The 15,632-nt window shown below is 40.3% G+C and overlaps 1 protein-coding gene across 7 annotated transcripts in view; it reads right to left on the minus strand.

Moving 5' to 3' along the window:
- Positions 1 to 15,632, minus strand: part of CPEB3 (cytoplasmic polyadenylation element binding protein 3) — a 191,094-nt gene that overhangs the window by 3,925 nt on the left and 171,537 nt on the right. The gene's annotated exons all lie outside the window — the stretch shown is intronic.

Genomic DNA, 15,632 nt, shown 5'->3' on the forward strand with positions numbered 1-15,632 from the left:
GCAGAGGCTGAGTGTATGGACTTTGGGAGATTCTCCTTGATGTGCTAGTTGTGCGATGACAGGTAAATTCTTAGCCTCTCTCCGCGCTCCTCTTGGCTCCATCTGTGGGTCTGTAAAGTAGGTGTAACAGTGATACACAGACACACACATGTCCGTGTATCTGTATGGGCATTACAGGATCTGCATCAGAGTGCTGGTGAGGAAGTGTGTGGAAAAGCACGTGAGCTGAATCCTGAAGGCTGGCAGCACCCGGCGCGGTGCGTGATAGGCAACAGTGTTTCAGGGAGAGGAACCAGCGAGCACAAAGCCCCAAAGCAGGCAAACAGCAGGAGCTGGGTGGAGGGGAAGTCCCCCCCGCCCAGAGGCTGGCAAGGCCGGCTAAAGGGTGACCAACGGGGCTCTGGGCTTTGACGTTTTAAACACAAGCTTTCAAAACACTAACCTCTCTCAGTACTGTTTACAATGGACTGGGAGGGAAAGGAGGACAAGGGGATATTAAGAAACTACTCTAACGATTGAGGCTGTTTTAGTTTTAGATTTTATTGCCTTAATCTCCCTCCAAGACTGGAAGCTTCAATAGAGGACTTTTCACCACAGTCCTGCAAGGGGCATTTTATTCTAAGTGAAGCAATGCTATGTTATATAAAAACCAGAAGAGAGAAAGAACAAAAGTTACCCCAGTTTTCCCCCATGTTCTCTTTCTAGAACCTCAGACCGGGAATGCTACTCATGCTTTCATGGTGAATGTTAGAAATAAGTAGGAAGGAGGCAAGTCTCTGTGTGATCAGGCTCTTTCTCACACCAACCTCAGAGCCATTCTGGGCAAGAGCAGGCTAGCTCTGTGGCCACTGGGGCTGTGGAGACAGGGACCCATGTTTTTTCTGACATGAGCCAACTGCCTGACGGGTCGAGCTGCCTCTGGACACGGCCAGGAGGTTCCAGCAGGGTCTGGGGCAGGGTACCCAGAGGCTGCGGGGGACAGGGTGGGATGAGCAGGGGCGTGAGGGCTGCTGGGACTGGACTCTTATGTTCCTGGTCCTTCTCTTCTGAAGGCCCCTCCACCGGCCTCCTCTGGAGTTCTGTCTCTAACCATGAGCTCAAGTCACCGGTCCTCAGCCAGCCAGAGATTTTTGCTTGAAGGCCCGCTGGAGATGACCTGTCCCAGCCCTTGGCTACCCAGCGGGATTTACTCTGGCATTCAACACATTCACAATGTTGTGTAACCAGCACCTCTGTATGGTTCCAAAACACTTTCATCACCCAAAAGGAAACTGTACTCCAGTTTTGGTTTTTAGAGAACCTTTTAGAGATACACACTGAATTATTTCAATATGAAAAATTATATGACCTCTGGGATCTGCTTCAAAATGATCTAGAGTGAAGGTGGCAAAGTGGGCAGAGATGTAGATGAAACAAGACTGGTCACAAGTTGATAATGATTCAAACTGAATGACAGGAACCTTGTATGTTGATAACTGTTCTAACTGAATGATGGGGTTCATTACACTATTCTCGAAGGACAGGGAAGCCTGGTGTGCTGCAGTTTATGGGGTTCAAAGAGTCAGACATGACTGCGACAGAACAATACTCTTTTTATTATTAAGACATTATAAATGAAAGTTATTTTATTTATATAAAATATTGTAAAAATTATTTTGTAAAAATTGTAATTGTAAAAATATTATATAAAATATTATTAAATGTCTGTTATTAAGACATTAAAATAAAAAATTTTAAGACATTATAAGTAAATACATCAAAACTGTGACTTTTTGACTAATTATCAGATGAATTGAAGAGAGGATAACATTTGTTGAGATTCACTTTAGTGGGCTAGAAGATCAAGGGGTATAAATACTTCATAGTTCTGGAAAAAAAATAATTTGAAGATGAGGGAAAAACAAGAAAAATTTGAGAATAGATCCAGGAGAACCTAATAACAAAACCTACATAACTTAAATAAACCTAAATAACCAAAGTTCCAAAAGAAGGGGGAAAAAGTGAGGGAAAGTAATTAGATGACAAGAGTCCTGAAACTGCATATCAAAAACTCCACCAGGTCCAGTCTGGACCAATGAGAAAAAACACACCCCTAGGTGTATCCCAGATATGGAAACCAAGTCCGCCTAAAACCTACTTCCCCTGTCCAGTTATGATTATCCTCTCTATCTAAAACCTTATGTTCTTTCCTGTTCCTCTCAGGATGGAGGAGTATATAAAAAAAAAAAAAAAGGAAATTGCAATGGAGCAAGACCATGTGGGGCTCTCCTGGGTGAAAATGCCTCTCTGTGTATCTTGTTTCTTGTTTGAAGAAAAAGGCTTTAGTCTCCTTCCCGAAGCTCCAAAGAACAGACTCAAGCAGTTACTAATTAGGGGAGTGAGGAAATATAGAAACAAAGAAAAAACAGTCAAGAAGTAAGAGTCCCAGTTCCTCCTTAAGAGAAATTCATGACAATATGACACATATCTTTGAGCTGTTCTGCAGGAACTAAGACCCTCAGCCAGGAGGAAGCTGGTGACTACATGCTGACCATAAGCATACAGACCCCAGACTGGTTGGAACTAGGTTAATGATTAAGATTCTTGAGACACCACCCTGTTACCTCATCACCAACTGACCAGAACAAAGTCATGTCCCCTGCAACCCTCACCCCAAATGCTGCCTTTCAAAGCCCTTCCCTGAAAGCCATCAGGGAGTTCAGGTCTTTTGAGCATAAACTGCCCATTCTCCTTTACTGGTCATGCAATAAACACTTCACTACAACCCGGCATCAGTGAATTGGCTTTACTCTGCCATGGGTGAGGGGACCCAAGTTCGGCTGGGTAACGCCAATGTGTGTACAGTTACTTTGTTTTTTTTAGTTTTTTGCTTCTATTGGCAATTCTGCAATAAATATACCTTTCATATGTTCTCACATCTGTGGTTTTACTTCTAAGCACTGGGATTATAACATTAACAGCAACCAGCAGTAGGATTATTGGGTCAAAGAGTACACACATTTTGAAGAATTTGCCAGTTTGCCTCTTTAAAGGGTTGTAGCAATTCACATTTCTATCAGCAAATGATAAGCAGTTATCACCTCTTTTAAATGTTCTCCAGATGAGAATAAAATGACATTAAATTTCTTCTTCCTGACTACAAAGAAACCTGAACATCTTTTTAGGTGGACCGCCTATGAATTCTTAATGTGAATTATCTTCTATCCAGTATACCACTGTGTTGTATGTCTTTTTCTAGCCAATTTTTAAGAGTTCTTTGTATGGTATAAATAATTTTTTTTTCAAATCCATAATTTGCCTGTTGACTTTTTTCAGGGCATCTTTGCCATTTAAATGTATTTTATTTTTACATAGTCTAATATATTTATTTCCTTCTGAAGCTTCTAGGTTTCTAATCTCTTTTATAAGAGTATCAATTTTTTACATTTAAGTATTTCTTTATGTGGATTCTATCTTTATGGTTTGTTTCATTACAAATAATTTACAACTTTTGTTCAAACTGTGACTGTTTTCTCCCTTTTCTCCTAGAAAAGCATAAAGCTACTAGGGTTCTTTCAAGTCTTCTTTCTTCCCCGCCAAGGTTACAGTCCTTTCCTTTATTCAAATTCCAAATTTTAAAAACTTACAAGTCTCCTGACAGAGAAATGATATCTTGACTAGACAAAGGATTTGGGGGTCTTATCCTTTTCTTTCAGATTGATTGATAGTATTCCTAGATGTTCAAGCTCCCAGTGCTGCATATGAAAACTCTGATGCCAATTTCCTTCTTTTTTCTTCCATTCGTAGGAGATAGTAATAGTAACTAGCTCTTTCACATGGAAACATGCAATGTTTTCTTTTTATCTTCAGCGTTCAGAAATTCTAGTGTTATGGAACCAAACTTGGGTCTGCTTGCCCACCATACAGCAAAGCCAATTCACTGACACCAGGCTGTGGTGAAGGAAAGTACAGCATTTGTTGCAGGGCCCAACAAGGAGAATGGGAGGCTCATGCTGAAAAGACCAGAACTCTTTGATGGCTTTAAGGGAAGGGCTTTAAAAGCTAACATTTGAGGTGAGGGTTGCAGGGGGCATGACCGTTTTCTGGTTGGTTGGTAGTGAGGTAACAAGGTGGTGTTTCAGGAGTCTTAATTATCAACCTGGTTCCAACCAGCTTGTGGTCAGCAAGTAGTCACCATCCTCCACCTAGGGGCTGGGGTCAGGGCGGGGGAGGTCTTAGTTCTTGCTGAACAACTCAAAGATGTGTCATATTGTTGTGAGTTCCCTTGAGGAGGAAGTAGGACCCTGTTTTATCACTCAACTGTACTTTCTTGACTGCCTTCTCTTTCTTGACTGCATTCCCTCACTCCTCTAATTAGTAACTACTTGAGTCTGCTCCATGGAACTCAGGGAAGGCCTAGCAGACTAAAGCCTCTTTCTACAAACAAGAAACAGGGGACACAGAGGGGCTTTTGTACCTAGGAGGGTATTTTAATTCTTAATACAGTGGCATGCAAGGAATAGATGGTAGTTTAGTCACTAAGTCGGGTCCGACTCTTTTGCAACCCCATGGACTGTAGCCCACCAGGGTCCTCTATCTACAGGATTCAGGCAAGAATACTGGAGTGGGTTGCCATTTCCTTCTCCAGGGAAGATCTTCCTGATCCAGGGATCGAACCTGCATTGTAGGCAGATTCTTTACCACTGAGCCACCAGGGAAGCTCTCCATTTCATAGGGAAATGGTTAAATAAAATGTGGTACATCTACCCCAAGGACTATCATGCAGCTACAAGAAAGACTGAATTAGTGCTTCATTTGGAGGGATTTCAATAGCAGGGGGACATTAGGATCTAGTGGAATAATGGTTACAAACACCTACTGCAAACTGAAAAACACTAAACCGACATTAGGTCAAGTAATACATTCGTGCTGATTCTTGAAAATGCAGTATGAATAAACTGCACCTTCTGTAGCATTGTTGGGCACCTACTGACCTGGGGAGTTCATCTTTCAGTGTCTTATCTTTTTGCCTTTTCATACTGTCCATGGGGCTCTTAAGGTAAGAATACTGAAGGGGTTTGTCATTCCCTTCTCCAGTGGACCACGTTTTGTCAGAGCTCTCCACCATGACCTGTCCGTCTTAGGAGGCCCGACACAGCATGGCTCATAGTTTCATTGAGTTAGACAAGGCTGTGGTCCATGGGATCAACTTCTGGAGTTGGTGATGGACAGGGAAGCCTGGTGTGTCCATGGGGTCGCAAAGAGTCGGACACGACTGAGCAACTGAACTGGACTGAACTGCACCTTTCTGTGTATTCAGGCTTCCAGCTGAGCTTGGTACCAATATTCCTCAACACATGGGGGTTTGAGGGATCCAGTAAACACAATACTCAGAAGATCTGTCAGAAAGCCCTATCAGTCCAGAGGCACCAGGCACAGGCACACACTGATGCCTTATTTAATCAGCTTCTTTAAGGAATAACAGATTTCTCATATATTACTTTTCCATGAAGCAGACATTTTTCCTTTTCCGTGCTAGACATCTTGAATTTTGATATTTTTTGACAGAAATCTTCCTAAAATGTACTATCTATTCTTTCCCCTCTCAACCAAAGGGTACTACCAACATCCTTTACAGTAGTGCAGGTAAGACAATGCAGTGGACAGTTTTTCTGTCACCTCCTTCAAAATGTGTCTGCCTGCTATCACTTCTAATAATACCTTTTGAAGACTCTTTATAATTTTGCAACTTTGAATAATTTTTTAATTGGATTAAAAGCTAGATAATCACATTTGCTGAGACTAATACATTAATAAGACTCTGAATAAAGCTGAAAAGTAAAGGATGTAACTTTTGGACCACCACAACCTCTCAAAGGGTAGGAGTCACAGGGTATACATATGACAATATGTATCAACAAAGAGAAGTAGCTGCATGAAGGACATTGGTTGTTAGGTGGTCCTTAAGTTAAAGAAGAGTAATTATTTTCACTCAAATGGATTAATTTATTTGATGAGTATTTATGGAGCACCTAGGCTCTTTTGGGTTCCCTGGTAGCTCAGTTGGTAAAGAATCTGCCTGCAAGTGCAGGAGACCCAGATTCGATCCCTGGGTCGAGAAGATCCCCTGGAGAATCAAATGGTAACCCACTCCAGTAGTCTTGCCTGGGAAATCCTGTGGACAGAGGAGCCTGGTGGGCTACAGTCCATGAGGTCATAAGAACTGGACACAACTTAGTGACTAAATCACCACCTATTCCTTGTATGCCACTGTATTAAAAATTGAAATATAATGGAGAATAAGACATAGTTCTCCTTCAAAACAGTTTATGGTCTACTTGAGAGCTTCTTAAAGGCATTCCCAACCATTTGCAGTGTTTGCCATATCCAAACACCATCTGTACTACTACTTGATGTTTTACTTGACTATCTAAATTCGATTTTTCGCTAATACACAACACATAACTATTACAATAAAAACAGAAAAAGAACAGATGTATATATAACTGAATCACTTTGCTGTACACCTAAAATTAACTCAACACTGTAAATCTTCAATGTGTGTGCGTGTGTGTGCATGCTCAGTCATGTCCGACTCTTTGTGACACCATGGACTGGAGCCTGCCAGGCTCCTCTGTCCATGGGATTTTCCAGGCAAGAATACTGTAGCGGATTGCCATTTCCTCCTCCAACACTGTAAATCAACTATCCTCCAAAAATAGAATAAAATTTAAATTAAATTTTAAGTAAGATAAAAACAGGTTTGTCTGTTAATCACCATTAAGAAGGTATCATTAAGCTATGACACTTTGGAGACACCCACCTGCTGGAATCATATTGGGTATATTGGAATCATATTACTGATCTACACTATCATTAAAGTTCAAATACTAGAGCCTGACACAGAGCCAATGAAATCACCAAGCTGACCTTCTTGTTCAAAAAGGTTTTTAGGACCAGGAAATGAAAACTTCCAGTAGAGAGAAATGTTTGAGTTCAGACACACACCTAATGGAGATGAGTATGCCCAAGGATGCAACTTAATGATGAGGGGTAACTATTAAGGATAAGGAACACTGACGTGGGATGCTGGATAAATGGCTATAGGAAGATGGACAAGGGTAATAATATATGCAGGATGATATAGATGGGAAGAAGCCATACTTTAATAATAAACTGATCTCAATGCTAATGCTGCTGTGCTTCTAACAAGCTAGGGAAAATATTTCAGTATGTAGTCTTGATATCAGTCAACAAAAGGACCTCCCAAAGTAAATAAAGCAATGACTAATAGCTCTTGGTAGCAAAGAGGTGATACCCAGGTGATACCCAGGTGATACCCAGGATAACACGTCCAGAGTTCTCTCTCCTTGGACCTGAAAGGCTGCAGAAATGAGAAAGGAGGTATTAGCCAAGGTCAGGCTCAGCTTGAATTATGTGTTAAAGGTTATGTTAAGAACAGTTACAGGATGGACCCTGCTGCAGTCTGCCCTTTGGTGATGGGAAAAAAACAAATTAAGTCTGTCAGATACTCAGCCATCCCAAGGAAGCTAAGGCTTGTTTACAGGTGTCCAGCAGAGGAGGAGCAGCAGTGATTTCAGATAATGGAGTCAGAGTGGACAAACTGGAGAGAAAGGCCAAGTGAAGAGGAATAAGGTATAATTTAATAGGGATAACTGTCTGGGAAGGCCTGCCCAGAAGTCACGTAGACCATTTCTTATCATCTGGAGCAGCATGCTTCCTGGAAAGACCATTTTATTTGGTATACAGAGAAGTCTGGTGGGCTACAGTCAATGGGGTCACAAAGGAGTCAGACACCACTTAGTGACTTAACAATAGCAACAACTCAAAGCTTTAAACATAATGTGATCCTAATCTTCTTGGCATGTGTCATAGAATACATCTTTCCAGGTCTAAAATCCACAATAACCTCATTACCATCCTCCCCACTAAACACAGTGTCGTAACAGTTGCTAAAGAAAGTCCTCCACTGGCAGGCAATATTGAGAATGTTTAAAGATAAATTTTTAGTTTTTCAACTGACTATGAACTGGAATCCTGCTGTTCAGAAAGTAGACGACAGATGCCTAGGAAATTAAAGCATCAATGTGAAAATAGCTTTTCCTTAGCAACAAACTTACCCACAACCTTCCAGATAGAGTAGATTCGCAGTTAGTAATTTTAGAAGAAATATGGGGTAGATTAAGCAAAACATAGTGGAAATGGGTTAAATTTTATCTTCTTTTTCCGTTTTCAAAGGATGGGACTGACCATTTTTCACATTTTTAAGTGCTAGGGGATGAAAGGTTTTAAAATATCTTTGTCCTCTTCCCACCACTTGACATTCTTACGTGTGCTAATGCTGACACCTATGCTGTGTATGTCTACGGAGCACACAGAGATCTGTCAGTGTTCTGTTTGGCCTTAAGATAACTTTTTCCATGAAACAAAGAAAGGTCCAGCTGACAAAATCCTACACAATCCATAGATTCACTCTCTACTCTGGTTTCCTTCCATGCGGCTTGGGAGTAGGGCTGGAGGCGAGAATATAAATCAGCCCAAACTAATTTTTCGTGGCAGAAGAATGGATTGTGTGGAGAACAAAGGGTAAGAAAATCATTAAAGATCTACGCATGACTGCCATGGCATCACCACCCCCTCAACCCTACAGGATGTAGAAGTGCAGAGCCCTATGGCTCTATCCATTAACTGGCTATATCATAACCTTGCGGGCCTCAGTTTCCCCTACTATATTAGAGGTTTGGGCCAGCTCTTCCAAATAAGAAGAAGCACTCATCAGGAAACTGCTGACTGACTGATAATCCTGTCTTATGGGGTCAAAGAACTTGAATGTCTTAGTGAGGTAAATACTTTAAAAATGGTGGCTGTCTTTTATCCATTAATAATCTCATAAACAACCTTTATTGGAGAAGGCAATGGCACCCCACTCCAGTACTCTTGCCTGAAAGATACCATGGACGGAGGAGCCTGGTAGGCTGCAGTCCATGGGGTCGTGAAGAGTCGGACACGACTGAGCAACTTCACTTTCACTTTTCACTTTCATGCATTGGAGAAGGACAAGGCAACTCACTCCAGTGTTCTTGCCTGGAGAGTCCCAGGGACGGTGGAGCCTGGTGGGCTGCCATCTATGCAGTTGCACAGAGTCGGACACGACTGGAGCGACTTAGCAACAGCAGCAAACAACCTCTATACTCAAATATGGGAAGGAAAGAAGAACATTTAATCACTCTAAACAGTTATATTAAAAATGATCACAATTCCATGGTAGAAGACAAAAAGAGTGCGAAGGACAGAAGAGATGAGGGGTTGAGACCACAGAAGGAGAAACAAGACAAAAACATCCCATGCAGTTCAGAGAAGAGGAATTATTTCTTTCTCTTTCCTTAGGTGACCCAAACTCTATTTAAAAAACTATTTCTAGTCAAAGGTTCTGAGACTCCTAGTGCTTCAAAATAAGCCCATGTGGTATTATTTCAGACAATATTTGAACTCACTCCTGGGTGTTGCTTCCTCTCAAAGGGTCAAATCAAACATAGCTACAGCTACTGCTGGGAGACTTTAAAGCCAGATCAAGGCAAAAACAAGTAAGAGCAGAAAATTAAAGACTGGGTTGTGGGAGTTCCAGACTATGGTTAGAAGTTGAAATGGTCTGGGAACAGGTTGTCAGAGCCTTCACTTCTTCTGGTGTTGAGTTATCTGATCTATTCCAGCTGTGGCCAGGGAGAAGGTGTAGTATTATCAGCACTATGTGAGTATGGTTACTGGTCAGGTTAATCGTCATGAAGGCTAAAAATACAAAGCCTTTGACAGTCTTTAGCTAAAATTAGGCCCACTGTGTTTTTAGATGAAGAGAGAAAAAAATGATTAAATATGTGAAGAACTTGAAGTGCTTGCAAAGAAAAGTGCAGTAGATAACATCTGATTAAATAAAAAATTGGCTATTTGGAAAATAAGCTACTGAAAGCAAACACTCCTGGGCTATGGCTTAACTATCACAACATTCCTTAAATAAAAGTATCAGAAAGCTCAAAATTAGCTAGCAAAGTCAGATTCCCAGGTCCTCTCCACTAAACTAAAATAGAGGCAAAGGAAGATTATTTCCCAACGGTATTGCTGCTGTTAAGTCACTCAGTTGTGTTTGACTCTTTGCGACCCCATGGAATGCAGCATGCCAGGCTTCCCTGTTCTTCACTACCTCCCCGAGTTTGCTCAAACTCAAGTCCATTGAGTCGATGCTGCCATCCAACCATCTCATCCCGTCAATCCTTTTTCCTCCTGCCCTCAATCTTCCCCAGCATCAGGGTCTTTTCCAGCGAGTCGGCTCCTCGTGTCAGGTGGCCAAAGCACTGGAGCCTCAGCTTCAGCAATAGTCCTTCTAATGAATATTCAGGGTTGATTTCCTTTAGTATTGACTTGTTTGATCTCCTTGCTTATCCAAGGGACTCTCAAGTCTTCTCCAGCACCACAGTTTGAAAGCATCAATTTTTTGGCACTCAGCCTTCTCTATGGTCCAACCCTCATGGGATACTGATTTCAAAACTATTTTCCCTTCTTGTAATAGGGACTACATATAAGAAAGATACAATAAATAATCAAATAACCAAAAGATGAAGAACTAGAAATACTAAAGGGAATATTGATCACACTTTCAGTGCCCTCCCCAGCATCCTTAAATATGCAGCTGCTGTTTGCCTGCCCAACCCCAACCTTTGTAGATAAAAGATATCCATCCAGCAATCCCATTTCTGGATAGTTAAGAGAACTGAAAACAGGATCTTGAAGAGATATTTGCCCTATTATGTTCACTGCCGCATTAATAACAATAACCAAAGTGTAGGAGCAACTGAAATGCCTACTTAGAGATGAATGGACAAAGAAAATGTAGTATGTACATAAAGTGGTATATTATTCAGAATTAACAAGGAAGGAACTCCTTTCACATGTGACAACATGGGTGAACTTGAAGGACAACATGCTAAGTGAAATAAGCCAGTCACAAAAGAACAAATACTGAATGATTCCAAATACTGATTTATATGAGTTACCTAAGTAATCAAACTCACAGAAAGCAGAAAGTGGAAAGATGGCTGCCAGAGACTGGGGGCAAAGGGAATTGGGGAGTTGCAGTTCAAAGCTTATAAAGTTTCAGTTATACAAGATGAAAATGTTCTAGGGATCTGTTCAGTAAAATACTGTGTTTATAGTTAACAGTACTGTAGCATACATGTAAAGATTTGTTAAGAGGGTAGATCTCATGTGTTTTGTCACCACAATAAGAAAAAAAAAAAGAAAGAAACTATATGTGTGTGGAACAAACTTGAAAAAAGAGCCAAGGAAGGGAAAAACAATCAACTGTTTATTAAACTTTTGAATTTGAGCATGAAAGAAGAAAAGAAGCTGAAATACTGTAATTACTCAACTGGGCTCCCTAGAACATTATTCCCAAGAGATGATACATTTTAGAAGAATTCTATGACCAAAACATTTGTGAAAAACTGCATATTGTTTCCTTCTGGGGTGTGTTCACTATGAAGATTAGTATATAAAAGATTCCAAGAAGTCCCAGAGTAAACCGGCCTGGTTAACTTCCTTTAAGAAAGCATTTCCAAACTCATTTGACTCAGAAAAGGATTTCTTTGGTAAAATAAATATTAAAAATCCAATGGATTCATGTTTTATGAACAATGTACAAAATGATGATTTGAAGACCTAATTTTAGGGCTAGATTCCTGGGCAGGGAAGACCTTCCTACTGAGAGTTCCTCCTCCTCTTTCAAAAACTCAAATAACTAACCAACTTTACTCTTACCTTGCCTGAAATATTTAACTCTTTTTATCATGTGAAATTCTAACCAGATGTCTAATGATCTTCCAGAAGAGCTCAAATATTAGTCATTTACGATTTCATGTTAATTAATGTGTTATCGTGTGACTGTATATTGACAGAGTGCTTTACAGCCTGCCTTCAAAACCACTTTAACAGACATACACGCATGTCCTTCCTTCAAGGTATACAGTAAGTAAGTATAGTTAAGACTAAACTTCAGATTAGCTGATTCTAGTCTACTATCCTTCCTACTAGTAAAAAGGCTCTACAGATCGAGTTGGTAAATGATACTCAATGTCAACTGCATGATGTATTTCAAGTTATAAACATTTTGACTTTTAAATTCTGAGGAGACAACATGGTCAAGTGGTACTAAACAACAGCTGGGGGGGATCCCTGAGATTTTTATAAAGAAATAGCTCACATAAATCAAATCCTATGTTTTTGTTAGATTAAGGGAGACTCAAATGATTCTATCCTTACAAATTTCTCAGGACCATGGAGAGTAGACAAAGGGCAGAAAAATGGCCATGTAAAAAGACTACCCATTTTCTAATGATCTCATTTTTCACACTGCAAAATCTTTCATATGTAAGTGACCTAGACTTGAGTTATAAAGAAAACTGGATTTAGCAGAGCTTTCAAATCTTAAGTGCTCATTTGGCATCACTTCTAAAAATACCATTAAAACAGACAGAATGGGTACAGGTGCCCTCTTTTGCCCTTGTTGTACTTAAATACTTTAAACTGTCCCAGTTCTTCACAGAAACACTGTTCAAAAGAACATAAGTAAAATTTAACCCTAACATTTTACTCAATTTCAGGTTCAAGATCTTTGTATTATCAGAGAAAAGATACTATAGAAATACCTCTTTCTAGACTAAAAAGAGGAAAAACCTTCAATCCTTTAAATAGAAAATGCATCCAGGTATTGACATCTTTAAATGAAACTTGAGTGTCTACATGCATGTCTTGACTAACATCTAACTAGTCTGTCTGTAGATTGGCACATATGGTAAATTTTTTTTTTTTAGTGTCAACTTCAACTATTTCATTATCCTTATATTAAAGATTCTTAGTGGAACTGAGCAGGAACTTTAAAGGAAAAAAAGAATTAACTGTTAGCCTTGGACATAGGCTTAGGAGATAAAAGCACTGTTCAAACAGGCCAGGTTCAGCAACAATGTAAATCAACATCTGTATAGCCTGGTAACTTTCCAGAGCACTTCTTCACCTTCACTGTTTACCTGTGTAATAAACCTGAAGATTTTAGGCTAGATGTTCTTACTATCTTGGGACAGTAAAATCATTAAAATCAAGCCTCTAAAATGTTAAGTAACTTGCCTAAGGTCACACTGTGACTGGGAGAAGAGACAGGAGTATAAACAGATCTCCCAATTTCCAAGCCGGGACACTTTTTCACTATAGCGTGGTTCTGGGGGTGGTGAGGACAGGAGTGGGTGTGAGGTGTACCTTCCCCCTTAGATACATAAATACCCCCATTAGCTTTAGGGAGCCTCTGTTACCCATAAGAGTGTATGCCAAGGCAAAGAAACACTGAGAACCCTGTGCTGGGTATCATACTACCTTGATATTGTTGCCATTGGGACAAATAACCAATTGGCCAATAACTGGTAAACATTTAGCCATAAAGTATGCATAAATATAAGCCTTAAAGGACTTTTTTCAAGCTATTATTAACATCTCATTTGAAGTAAAAACTGAGGCATGAATTGCATTTGTCTCATTTATAATAATGTTCAATAACAAGAGTCATTATGACAGCAAAAATGCCACAGTTTCACTAAATGTCACAGTCCAATGGAATTGCATTGGCTCACACTGACTTGAAAAAAGGTTTAATATGAAGACAACACAAAAAACAAAAGCAAGACAACTGCAACACAAAATTTCAAACTCCTTTTGTTAATGTTCAAAATAACTTATAGACATACTGGCAAACCCTGAGAGCAGACTCCAGATGTGTCCTGCTCTGTGCAGTGTATGATCAGCTGAAAAGTCACATGAACTATGGAAACACATATAAAACAAAAGCACCTATAATACAATTCAGGAGCTCCTACCCTGGTTTGTGTGAAAGGAAAGAAGTGGAGTTAAAGAAACATTAGATCCTGAATGAATGACAAGGTTTGGGAAGGGAGTTCCATGAGCAGAGGTAGCTCTCAAGTCAATTAATGATAGGTGTCTTGAGAGTCTGTCTCCAAGCCTCTCCTATGTTCTCCTCTGCTATAAATAAACCAGGTTAGATGAGGTCATGCCCAAGTTAAAGTCCAGCTTTAATGGATTATAAGTGTTAAAGAATACTTTTTGATATGCCAAACAGCAAAACCTAAACACCTTTATTAATTCAAGTGAATGCACTTAAGAAAGCTGTGCAGAGTGCCCTCTGGTGGACAGTTGGACATGCCAAAGGAAGCTCTCAAATCATCAGCATTCATTCATTCAATGACTCATTCATTCATTCAAATATAATTAATTAATGTGGATCCACTGTGTGTCACTTATTGAGTATACAGGTGTTAATACAAGAGACACGATCATTGCCCTCACTGATTGTACGGTCTGGAAGCATAGATAGACATTAAACATTTTTGTTGTTGTTCAATTGTTAAGTCGTGTCTGACTCTTTGCAATCCCATAGACTGTAGCAAGGCAGGCTCCTCTGTCCTCTACTATCTCCCAGAGTTTACTCAAATTCAAGTCCATTGAGTTGGTGATGCTATCTTATCATCGTATCCCCTGCCATTCCCTTCTTCTTTTGCTTTCAATCTTTCCCAGCATCAGGGTTTTTTCCAATGAGTTGGCTCTTCACATCAGATGGCTGAAGTATTGGAGCTTCAGCTTCAGCATCAGTCCTTCCAATGAATATTTAGGTTTGATTTCCTTTAGGACTGCTTCATTATAGAGGTACTGAATGCCACAAAGGTATAACATATGGGATTATGACAATGATCTATGGGAAAGCTGAAAACACCACTGAAGAAAGGATTCCTAAAATTGTCACAAGTAATCTGAGACCTGAAGGAAAAGTGAGTTTTAGGCAGGGAGAGGTAACTATCCATAATCACCCTGTAAAACAGAAAAAAAGACCAAGATGAGGAAATGGGAGCTGAAGCAGAGGCAGTATGTAGTATACAGAGGGTCATGTAGGCAGTGTTAATTGACTTTGACCTTGAACCTAAGGGCAGTAGAACATAATCAAAAGATTTCAAGGAGAGAAAGATGTGATTCAAATCATGATTTTTAAAAGACTACTTTAGACTTTTTTTTCATTTTTTATTTATTTTTGGCTGTGTTAGGTCTTCGGTGATGCGTGGGCTTTTCTCTAGTTGTGGTGAGCAGGGCTACTCTCTAGGTTCAGTGCACGGGCTTCTGACTGCAGTGGCTTCTCTTGTCACAGAGCATGGGCTCTAGGGTGTGCAGGCTCAGTAATTGCAGTTCCCAGGCTCTGGAGCACAGGCTCAGTAGCTGTGGATCATTAGGCTTAGTTGCTCTGCAGCATGTGGGATCTTCCCAGACCAGGGATCAAACCCATATTTCCTGCATTGGTGGGCAGATTCTTTTTTTTTTTTTTCATTTATTTTTACTAGTTGGAGGCTAATTACTTTACAATATTGTAGTGGGTTTTATCATACATTGGCATGAATCAGCCATGGAGTTACATGTATTCCCCATCCCGATCCCCCCTCCCACCTCCCTCTCTACCCGATCCCTCTGGGTCTTCCCAGTGCACCAGGCCCGAGCACTTGTCTCATGCATCCAACCTGGGCTGGTGATCTGTTTCA

This window comes from Cervus elaphus, chromosome 15 (genome assembly GCF_910594005.1).
Source record: "Cervus elaphus chromosome 15, mCerEla1.1, whole genome shotgun sequence".
Lineage (NCBI taxonomy): Eukaryota > Metazoa > Chordata > Mammalia > Artiodactyla > Cervidae > Cervus > Cervus elaphus.